The sequence below is a fragment of the Otolemur garnettii genome, unplaced genomic scaffold, assembly GCF_000181295.1.
Source record: "Otolemur garnettii isolate 467f Iridium unplaced genomic scaffold, OtoGar3 scaffold00003, whole genome shotgun sequence".
Classification (NCBI taxonomy): Eukaryota; Metazoa; Chordata; class Mammalia; order Primates; family Galagidae; genus Otolemur; species Otolemur garnettii.
In genome coordinates, this window is record NW_003852398.1 from 27,971,250 (window position 1) to 27,982,034 (window position 10,785).

The window sequence follows — 10,785 nt, forward strand, 5'->3', positions numbered from 1 at the left end:
GTTTGCATTTCCTGATGAATCATTAGTGTCTAAGAGTCCAGGTGGGTTAGGGGGATAGATTCCATAGTTGATTCTTGAATTTTGCTCATTGTTAATGAGATACAGGATTGGATACCCTTAGTCATATTTATTTTAATGGCCAGCATTTCCCTCAAGATATACCCATCTGCATATTCTCTTTCTTGCATTTCCAGCCCATAGTTCTCCAAAGCACATTGGAGCACTGTTATTTTCCTCTCCTTATATTTAATCCCTTACCAATCTGATACCATAGCTTCCCTCTACAGTTCATTTGGCTGTGAGCCCTATTCCATTATCTTTGTTCCTGCTACACCTTTTATATTGAATCTATATATTCCAAACACCAATTGCTGTCTGAATTCTCCACTGCAAAATCTGCCTCCAGTGATTGAAACCTTGGCTGTAAAATTCTTTCCCTCACCGTCAACCCGCCATACCTGCTCAACACCTCTTTTGACACTTTTAAATCATTTTTAACAGTGCTAATCCTGTCACTATGCTCACTATGCCTAATATTCTGCTCATTTTTATTTACTTTTGATGTTATCCTTACATACTTTTTATTGTAAGCTATCTAGATTATTAATGCTATTTGTTGACCATGAACGATGCTTAGGCAGTGGTAGGTTGTCACTGGGAGTTGGAAAGAGCATGTGGTACAACCCATGTAGTTTTATACACTCTGTCTCCAGTATTCTGACATCAAGTGTCAACTGTGGTCCTTTTTGCCTAGGATATTGATTCATAACTGGTGCTTTTTGTTGATGGTTGGTAACCTTTCCATCAATTTAAGCTTAGACATTATTTGTATTCCTAATGTTCAGAAATCATGTATTCCAAAGTTACTTGACTACTATTGATTGTTTAAATCAATATGTGTATCAGGTCTGCAAACCTAACAGTGTGACTTGAAGTACTTCCTGCAGGTGATTCTGATGATTAAGTATTTATGTGGTATGATATACAAAAGAAAAATGCTTTAGTATTTATTTATTATTTCATTGAACTGTATATAAAATGGCTATCAAATATATTAAATCTAACAATGAGCAAAAATACAACTTTATATAAATGTTAAATTTTTCCATGTCAATCTTTGTAGATATATAATTTTGATATATTTGTAGTCCTATATCTCTTTATGAATGTAATGAAATATCTGGACATTCTCTTAAGAAAAATGTACACATAGAATTTATTTTGCATATGGTTCTATGGACCTTCTAAAGACAATTAACACATTCTCAAAAAATCTTAGATTTCACACCATGTCCACAGATCACCTTCATTTAAAAACAAAATAAACAAACAAACACAAACCTGGAAAGTCATTAAAATTATAGATTTTTAGCTCTACCAGACACCTATATTAGAATGTTTAAGATGAGGATACTTTTTTTTACATAATTAATTTTTACATGTAATCCTGAGATTCTTACATCTATTAGATTTTACAAATTGTTGATCTAGGCCCTGAAGTATTAGCACTGAGGGAGAGACTAGGATTTATAAATGTTTTGGTAAGTTGGCAAGGGAGGTATTGTAGACACTTCTAAGATTTGGAAAAGCCTAGAAAATAAACAATTCCCAAAACTAGAAACTACTCTGTAACTAACTTTATTTGCCTTGGAACAAACTTGAGAATAAGGTAGGACCCATCAGATCTGTAAGATTCATGGTGAACTCACAGTGGAATTCCCAGAGAAATAATTGTTTAAAGAGAATTACAAGTAAATTTTGAAGCTCCAGGTAACTTGGTTCACATACATGCTTAGCACTTCCCCTCATGGTTCAGACTTAGTTTTCCACTACTCAACCTGAAAAACAAAGTTAATGAAAGAAATCAAGGACTAAGTAATAGCATTACCCTAAAAAGATAATGTGATTATTTTAAAATCAGAGGGGAAAAAGCAGACCTAGGTGTGTTAGCCTGCATAGTTTTCACTGACTGCTCTGAGAATTTATGTACTTCGAGCAAGTCCCTTCTCATCTGTGGAACAGATGACTTAGCTATAATATGAGACAATTGGTGTCTAATGTTCTTTCTAGTTCTAAATGTAGGGCTACAAGAATACTTAACTTTTAGCATTTATTTCTACAATAAGAATTTAGTACGTACTAAATTCAACTGATAGAACATGAGAAGCATCATTCTTATTTTATCCCTACCGTTCATAATTGAACATCCAAAAACTCTAGGAACTGAGATATCTGACTTTTTCTCAACCACATATTACAATTTCAATAGCTTGGTAGTTGTCTTATTTCTTGTAGAAGTGTGTGACTCTTGAAGGGTTGGGTCACTCACCAAATTTAACATTTACTATCATTTAAGATTAAAACATAATTTAGTAGGTAACAATGAGTAACTCATGGGTTTTACAGTCTTTTTTATCCTCTGATGTATTTTATTTTATTTGTTTGGATTCTACTGAAAAGATAAAAGCTCCAGAAAAGCAGGGATTTCTGGCGAGCCCGATGGCTCATTCCTATAATCCTAGCACTCTGGGAGGCTAATGAAGGTGAACAGGCTGAGCTCAGGAGCTTAAGACCAGCCTGAGCAAAAGCAAGACCCCTTTCTCTACTAAAGAAAAGTAGAAAAACTAGCAGAGTTTTGTGTGTGTGGGGGGTGAGGGGGTACCTGCTGTCCTAGCTACTTGGGACGTTGAGGCAAGATCACTTGAGCCCAAAACATTTGAGGTTGCTGTGAGCTATAATGACATCATGTCATTCTACCCAGGGTGACAGAGTGAGACTCTGTCTCAAGCAAGGATGTGTGTGTATGCTTTAATAATAGAGATGGGTCTCATTGTCTTTTCCAGGCTGGCCTCAAGTAATCCTCCCTTCTTAGCCTTCCAAAGTGCTGGGCTTACAGGCATAAACCAACACACCAGCCCCTCCTTCACAGCTTAAAGTATTGTCTGGTACATAGTGAGTGTTCAATAAATATCTGGTAAATGAATGGCTCAAAAGTAAATTTACTCCTTTTTTTAATAACTGAATAAACCACATAGCCCCCCAGAATTGGCTGAATTTACTGTTGAAGGATTTAGTATCTTTTTGTTTCCTTTGGCCAAATTATAGCCAAGACCCAATTGAGAGAAAACTAGAGACATAGAAAAAAAAAGTCTTTATTGTCTATGAATCAGAACAGTACTTTCTGATATAAGGAAATATAAAGGCTTACCTCTTTGCTTCATTAAGTACACAGAGGTTACCATAGGTTTTTCCATCAGAACCACAAACTGGTTTGTAGATAGAGTGACATTTTGTTTCCCTCGTTTTATTCTTGCTGCTGGTATTGCTAGTCTGTAGTAACAAGAAATACCATTAGTTAAGAATAGGGCAATCAAGTTAATTTAGATATTATAAAAAATATAAGCTTATATGTAAAATATAAACTTCATTCGTAAGTATTGTACTGAACCAAAGATTTGACTGATCTCTCATACTTGATCCATAGGACAGTACTGAACCAAAGATTTTATTGATCTCTTACATTTAGTCTATACAACAGTACTTAAATGATAATATATTTCATCCCATTTTATAGCTACAGGCATAGAAGCATGGTGCATTTAAGCGACAAGCCCGAGATCCTAATTGGATTAAATGTCCAAGCTATGATTCAAACTGAGTTATCAACTCCTGCTTTTAGTACATATCACACTGCCCTCCTTTTAGTTTTTCTGATGATACGTCTTCTCGTGTGAAAAAGCAATAGTCAAAAAAAGTCATATTGGAATATGCAAAAATGCAAAATATATATAGTCCTAATTTATTGATTTATTGTTTTTTACCTCTTGTGTTCATGGAAGAAAAATGATTCAGAGAGTAAGATTTTATAACTTTCATGAAAATTTCTTTCATTCACATTTACTCTGGAAAGTGAACATGGGTATCTCTCCAGTTTTATAATGAATATAAAATTATTAGGTTTAAGTTACACTCTAAAGACTCAGAGACCCACTAGTGGTGTCAGTAAAGTCTGGATGTTCAGAATCTCCCTGGGAGTTTAGTACTTCACGCAACCTGAGGGACACTGACAAGAAGAGTAAATGCCTTTCATCTGAAAGGGTTATAAGGAATGACTATGAGATTTAAAAAAAATAAAGTTTCTGTTAAGATGATGAGATGAAGGAAGTGTTGTACAAAATTATTTTAAACATGAGTGTCAAATGGAATGTTCAAAGTCATAAATAAATAGGATTAGGAGGCTTAATTTGGGAGAGAGACTGGTAAATGAAAAGTACAGCAGAATTCAGAAGGGAATACAGGAGACATGCTAATCAGATGGATGTAAGAATGGCTCTCAAGCATCCATCCATTTATTTATCTATCTAACACACACTTTAGGAAAATCTATCATATGCCTCACTTATTCTAGTCTCTGGGGATACAAATTTGATAAGAAATGGTGGTTTCTTCAAGTATTTTTTGATCTAGTTGAATAAATAGACAATCAGTTACAACATAACGAGGTGAGTTCAATGATGAAGGAAATCATCAATCTTAGAACTACATAAGTGAAAAATGCAAAGGTTCTGTATGATATGGGTGGTATATGAGCAAGAAATGAAGCTGGATGGCATACAGGGGCTCAATCATGAAAACCCTTGAATGTCATGTTTAGGAGTTTGACATTCATCTTCTAGGTGGAAGAACTATCAGATCAGATTTTTGATTTAGAAACACATCTAAATTTGTAGTTTGTAGATTATGGATAGGATATAAATGGGCATGAAGTTTAAACCTGGTGAGGATTGCAGGCTTAGTTAATGGAGATCTAAGTGAGTCTAGTGTATGTAGCAGGACTTCAGTGGAGAATTATAGAAGGGAATGAAAGTGCATGGCACTCATTAATGATCATAAGTGTTGTGTGTGAAAATAGGCAGAAACAAAATTCCTCCTATTTTGTTTAATCAGTGTCAGTAAAAATTATTTGCTATTAATAAATACAGTGTGTTATGTTGACCGTTTTGGTTTTAGAAAATAGAATGCTAATGTAAGTTGACTGAAAGGAAATAAAAATTATTAACACTAACCTGAATGTTCATCATATTGGAATTGTTGTCTAAATTTCTTCTTTCACCTTCATTGTAAAGAGACCTTGATTTTGTTTGTTGGCTATAAAGCTCAGGCTTCTCTTGCAGGTTAGATGAGCCTGGCTTTCCTTGTTGACTGGAAGATCTTGACTTTTCTGGTTGGTGAAATGACTCTAAAATCTTTTGCTGGCTAGAAGACCCTAGATTCTCTTGTTGGTTGATAGACCCTGACTTCCCTTGCTTACTAGATAACCCTAAATGTCCTTGCTGGCTAGAAGAACCTAGTTTTCTTTGCTGATTCAATAACCCTGGCTTCCCTTGTTGGTTAGGTAACCAAGGTTTCCCTTGTTGATGAGATGATCCTAGATTCTTTTGTTGACTAGAAGACTCTAGTTTCCCTTGCTGGCTAGATGACCCTGGCTTCTCTTGTTTACAAGATGACCCTGGCTTCTCTTGTTTACAAGATGACCCTGGCTTCCCTTTTTGACTAGATGACTGAGGTTTCCCTTGTTGGTGAGATGACCCTAAATTCCCTTGTTGACTAGGCGATCCAGGGTTCCTTTGCTGGCTAGATGAGTCTGCCTTTCCTTGTGGACTAGGTGAAACAGGCTTTCTTTGTTGGGAAAATGACCCTAGATACACTTGCCGCCTAGATGATGACCCTGGCTTCCCTTGTTGACTAAAAGACCCTGCCTTCTCTTGTCTGCTAGATAACTTTGGTTTCCCTTGTTGGCTAGATGATCCTAGATGTTCTTGCTGTTTGGAAGATCCTGGTTTTCCTTGTTGTCCAGGTGACTCTGGATTCCCTTGCTGATTAGAAGAACCTAGATACTCCTTCTGATTAGAAGACCCTTGTTTTACTAGTTGGCTAGAAAATTCTGATTTTTCTTTTTCATTAGAAGCTTTTGAATACTCTTCTTGGTCAGATTCTTCTAAATTCCCTTGTAAAATCCTAACTCCTGACATCCCAGGCTGGTTCAAAGCTCCTGGCCTTCCTTGCTGATTAAAATTTCTTGATTTCTCTAGCTGGCTGGAATACTCTTGTTGACCTTGCAGACCAAATATCCCTGGCTTTCCTTGTGTGTAACTATCTCCTTGATTATTAGATTCCTTTTGTCCTCTTAGGTGGTTAGCTTCATTTTGCTTCTCTAGAGTAAGAGGAAGTTCTGGATTCTCTTCTTGTTTGTAAACATGTGGTTTTGAAATTTGAGTTGAAGACACTGGAATGATATCACAATCACAGAAGTAAAATTAAGTTAATTTGACTTAAAGAGTTTTAAATCAACACTGTTAACTCAAAATACAGTTTTTACTTAATGCATCCTTGATTGTTTAACCATGCCCCAGATAAAATCTTCCCATTCTTCCTCTTATGTGAATATGTGGGTTCTTTCGTTTCTTTTTTGATTATATTATACAGTTTCTAAAACTTACTGCATCAAGCCAGCTTGCCTCATTTCTAAAGCAGAGAGTTTGGATTATTTGAACTAGGCCTTCATTTTTACCCCAAATTCCTCATAATTGTTTCCTGGTGAATCTTCTTAATGCCTATCATAAACTCTCTCCCCATCAGAGGCTACATTCCCAATTTCTGAGTCTCATTTTACAGCTAATGTCATCAGTAATGTTCTGTACAAAAAGGCTGGTAGATTTTATAAAAAACACTCTATTTTTCTCTTTTTGATCTCTCTGTATCCTTTTTGTAGCCACCTTCTTTCCCTTTCCCCAATCCCAAAGACAGATTTCCCTTCTTCTTTAGAACATTTTTTTCAATCATCTTTATGTTTACCATTTCTAACAAAAGGCCTGAGCACCAATTCTGCTATCTCTGGTGGTTATTTTTCTTAATTCTTTTTGGTTAAATTACTCAGGAGAATGGTAGCTATCACATGATTATTTTTTAAAGTCTATGTTTCCTAACTCATTTACCCTTTATCTTATTTATTTATGTATTTGAAAGCCCACTGGAGGAGGAGATATCTGTTTTGGATTTTCCTCAGATTCTATTCCCAAATGAACAGGGCTTAGAAAAATAATAGATAAATAAATGGAATGGCTTCAGAACTAAGTACAGTGTTATTCTGTTGTGTCCTATGCTTCTTTTTCTTTGATTGGTACAAATTCCCCCCTTTTTTGTTTGATAATTCCCCTTTCTTTCTTCACCTTATTAATGTGAGGGGTTTGCTTAAATGTTATATTCATATTTACTTTTTTTTTTTCCTACATAGGCTTCCTTGGAGACCTTTTTATTCAATTTACACAACTTTAAATTATTTCAATGTGGATGATTCTAAATTTATACTTCAGGTTTTATTTGCATTTATAATAGTTGTTCTTTATATTTACATGAGTACATACATTTGTATTTTCAAGTCAATTTAACTAAAGTAAAATGGATCATCAATTGTCATCCACAGAGCATGGCATGGTATATTAGTGCAGGTGGTGTACGTGCTAGTTCAGGCATAGGAGTTTAACGGTTAACAATCTACTTTACCAAACTGCTGTATAGTGGGGGGTCTGGTGGTACAATTTAGACATTCATTTAATTTAACAAAAAATATAAGTGTAACAAGTCTATTACTATGTCAGAACCACAGTAAGCAGTAGAAATACAATTGTGAACAAGACAGCGTCTTACCCCTGGAAGTTAAAAAGTCAGATAGTAGCTGCATATAATAGGAGTTTATAGTCTTAGGATCAATGCTATAATTCATGTGTATGAGAAGTAGACAACTGAACCTTAATATGAATATCAGAGAGCAACATCTTTTCTTATTTTTGGAGAAAGTGACATGTAAGAAGTATAGGGCATAGACAGAAAAATAGATAAGAAAACTAATTTCAGCAGAGAAATGAATGGATGTATGGGCCTTTTGGGTTCTAGGGGTCAAATGTTCATTAACAGTCACCAAGTAGATAGCAATTAGAATAAAGATGTTTATTAAATAGGAAAAAAATTGGTTGATGAGTTATTTTTTCTCAATTCTTTTTAGTTTTTGCATAAGTAACATAAACAAATGGAACCAAGTCTTAAAGATTCAAAAGAGTAAATAGTTTAAAGTTATTTTCCATTTCTTTCTGGCCTCCCTTCTCCAAAACATTTTTCTATCTAGGACACAGTTATTTTCTAATGTCTAGTAAACAATAAAAGTAAAGTGCTATGGACCAGGTTTTTTATAAGTTATTTCAGAAATACCCTATTTACAAAGACAATTGGCACCACATTCTGCATGTAGTTCTACTATTTGTTTTCTACTTTGACAATATAGTGGTGCTATCTCTACATCAATGCAGACAGGCACCTTCATTTTTTTCCTTCAGTGGTTGCAAATGTACCATTTTATGGGTTTCCCAGAATTTATTTAACTAGTCTTATATTAATGAGTAACTAGTTTGTTTCCCTGTTTTGCCATTACAAATCATGATTTAACAAAAGTCTTAGTATTTCTTTCATGGATAAATACATTTATAGGATTAAAAACTACAGGTGAAATTTGGGGGTAAAAAGAGGTAATTAAGATACCATAATGTATTATAATTTTCCATTAAAATTTGAAAAATAGGTATCTCACTTCTGTTTTATTTTGTTTTCTATTACTCCCTTTAAATTTTATAAACTCTAGTATGCTCCTGGCATTGCTTTCCTAATTCCACTTTTTACTTCCTCTTCCAAGTTTACATAACCAAAGCATGTTAAATCATTCAACAAATCTAATTCTTTGCTTTGAGAATTAGAAAGAAAGTCACATTATTTACCTGAGAACATGCCCAGGATCATGAAGGGAAGGAACATGGATGCCCCCATGGTAGACCCAGTTGTTTCAGGCTTGTTTGTAAGGTGGAGGTGAGAGTAACTCTTCAGTCGATGCTCTCCAAATAAATTGTACTGATTGTCACCGTGTTATATATTTGAAAAATATTTCACCATAATTGCCAAACACTGTCACTGCCTTTAAAAAATTATAGAGTAACTATCACAAATTGGAAGGTGTTGCTTCTAGAAATAAAGTATTATTTAAATAATTAGCTTCATGCCCCAACTCCCATAAATATCTAAACTTTAATAGATATTTTCCTCCCAGAAAAAAATAAAAATGATGAAACCCATCTGAGAAAGTAGGCAATTCAGTGCTCACTTTTTTATTGTTAAGAGATGACTTATCTTCAGTTGTTATTGGTCCTCTAAGTTTATGTGGCCATAGTAGAAACTCACAATGCATTCTCTCTCAGTGAATTATATACCAACTATTTACAATTATCTTTTGAAAGCAAGTAAAAGTCCATTGAATATTAGCCATTAATAAATGATGAATGCATACAGTATGACAGGTGATGTAATTTTATGAGATAAAAATAGACAATAGATCTCGTGTTTGTGGAATTATGTTACACAATTTCTCTTCTAGTCTCAAGTTGCTATGCCAAATAAAACCTCATGTGAACATCACCTTGAGATTTTTACTTGGTCATAAACTATGTCTGATAAAACACTGGAATATTGTCTTCAAGACAGACTTCTCTGTGAAACTTGAATTAATTATAGCATGTCAAAAAGAACATGACCTTGATAATGTAAGGTCTGGAGATCTTATAGCATGAAGTTAGTTGACAGCAGTAGGAAACATAAGCTTGAAAAAGTACAGGCTTAGCAATGATATGGTCATTGATTTCATCTTCTCAAGGGCAGCAATATGAAGAGGAAAGGTGTTATTTGATCTGTGTGGTTTCAGATGACAAAAACAGTATAAGGAGTTGCAGGATAAACATTTTAGAGTTCAAAAGAAAATTTCAAGTTTAGGAGGAGAGGTGAACTAGACAATTCTTATCTTTTTTTTTTTTAGTTTTCAAATGCTCATATGTAGTGGTTCCAGATTGTATTTGATCTTCTCTTTAGCTTCTTTAGAAGAAGGAAAATTTTGAAAATGATAAATGATTTCTTTTAATCAAATGACCAATTTTAAGGCATCAAAAAGGACAAAGTTTAAAGTTTTCCTTAAGAAAACAAATTTCTCTTTCTTTATAATTATCTTCAAAAATGACTAGGATTCATACTAGTTTCAAAAAAGAAAACTTGGGGAACCCAGAAAAATTTGGATTATATATATATGTATATATATACACATATATATATACATATATATATACATATATTATATACATGTATTATATGTGTGTGTGCATATGAAAATCCATATACGCACCACCAAGATTCATCAGTTATTATTTTGAACATTTTGCCTACTATATATACATCAAAATGGATAAATGTTACGAAAGCTATTTTCACATCCAAATACTAACATATAGAACATAAGTTTCCAAATAACAAGTGGGACACAACAGCTACATTTGCATTTTGCCTAAACAATTCCCTGTTAAACACTCAATGCTCTCTGCTCACCAATTCTAGTGCTATAGATACTTCAAAATAGCATATATCAATAATAAAGATTATTGGGTGCCTTCTATGTCAGGGGACTTCAGGAAAAAGATAAAGTCTCATGAAGCTCATACTCTGGGGTGTTAAAGATTGCTTCAATAGGGCAGCGCCTGTGGCTCAAGGAGAAGGGTGCTGGCCACATATACTGGGGCTGGGATCAAACATGGCCCCGGCCAAAACTGCCAAAAAAAAAAAGACTACTTTAATAAAATAGTTGAAAGTATTGGTTGCATAGAGTAAGGTCACTTTCTTTTTGTTTATGTACCTATTTTTTAG